A 1,627-nucleotide genomic window follows, 5' to 3' on the forward strand; every position below is an offset into this window, starting at 1 on the left:
CGAGGCCACAAATCAAATGATAAGCAAAACATAATCAGTAGCAACAAAATATACGAATGTGCTTATCTACTCTAACGTTAGTTTCATACAATAGTCTATTGAGAGAGGCCTTTAAAAACTGATCCCCGTAGCCTTTCCTTAAATATTTACAAGCACACTCTGGCATGAAAAGCTTTTTGCTCTTAGCTACCTTGCAAGATAATGCAATAGAGTCAGAAGGACACTAACGGAATTCGTCACTTGTCTCGCAGCATATCTCGATAAGTTGGAACTTGCCCTGGGTATGGTCATATGAGACGGAGTCATAGCTATAGATATTGAGGGCCTCTTTATATCTATGCATGGCAGCGTGTGAACCGTCGGACAAACACACGGTCCGTGATCGTACGAACCAGAGCCATTTGGTGCGCTTCGTTTCCGAGAAGATGAAATGAAAAGAATAAATAAGGAAGAGATTTTTTCATGTAAAAACGTATGATGTGCTCTAATTGAGAGTGGGAGTAAGAGCCAGTTGCTTTTACACTCACTATAAATAATTTTGCAACACTTCCAGTAGATTTCGGTCACAGAACAATAACTTATTCCTTTATATATATATAATATTAGATATATATATATATATATATATATATATATGTGGGTGTGTGTGTGTGTGTGTGTGTGTGTGTGTGTGTGTGTGTGTATACATATTTATATATATATATATATATATATATATATATATATATATATATATATATATATATATATCTATATATATATATATATATAATGATAGTTTTCTTATTATTTTGCCATTATGAATCATATCGATTGTAATATAAAAAGAACAGAAAGAAATGAATTCATTTTAAAGAAAAATACGAAACATTTTGAAAAATTCACTTAAAACCTCATTAACTTGAATAGCTCATGTTTCCATAAGCGACATTGCTCGTCAGCTTAGCATCAACAGAACAGCCGTACATGATGAGACTGCGGAATAGGGAATATAAGAACGTGAAAACCTCGCATACAAGTGGGTGATTTCGTTGCATTAGGTGTAAGGGTCGTCAAGATAAGTTTGAATAAACTTCCCGAACCTGCCGTTGCGATCAAGAGAGAAAATAACCTCTTAGGTCGTCCACAAACCATCCTTATATAACATGGTGAGAGAGAGAGAGAGAGAGAGAGAGAGAGAGAGAGAGAGATTTGTTTGACAAGTTTTCTACCTCTGACCTGATGAAGCAATTTTCTTTATTTTACACTGCCGAAAATTTGCATTTATTTAGTAGCGATTGTTTAACCTAAATATCCCAAATCAGTAAGGTTAAATCATTGAACAAATTTAGAAACAATAAATCATTAACTTTTGTACTTTTCGGGGAAATATTTAGTAATAACTTAATGTATGCACCATCTGATGTAAATCACAACAGTAGTTGTCAGGGTGCTCATAAACCGCCATATACAATGACACTTACATCAAAACAGAAACTATCGCAAATACGGATAGACTTCTGTTCAAAGTAACATCCTCTATTTAGTAACATGTAGTATCATAGTGAAAGGATAATAAATGCAAAGGGAAACGGTGGAAATCTCTATAAATACAAAAACCACAACAGTTATGAGTGGTGGCTTCGGG

Source organism: Macrobrachium nipponense, chromosome 13, assembly GCF_015104395.2.
Source record: "Macrobrachium nipponense isolate FS-2020 chromosome 13, ASM1510439v2, whole genome shotgun sequence".
In the NCBI taxonomy this organism is placed as follows: domain Eukaryota; kingdom Metazoa; phylum Arthropoda; class Malacostraca; order Decapoda; family Palaemonidae; genus Macrobrachium; species Macrobrachium nipponense.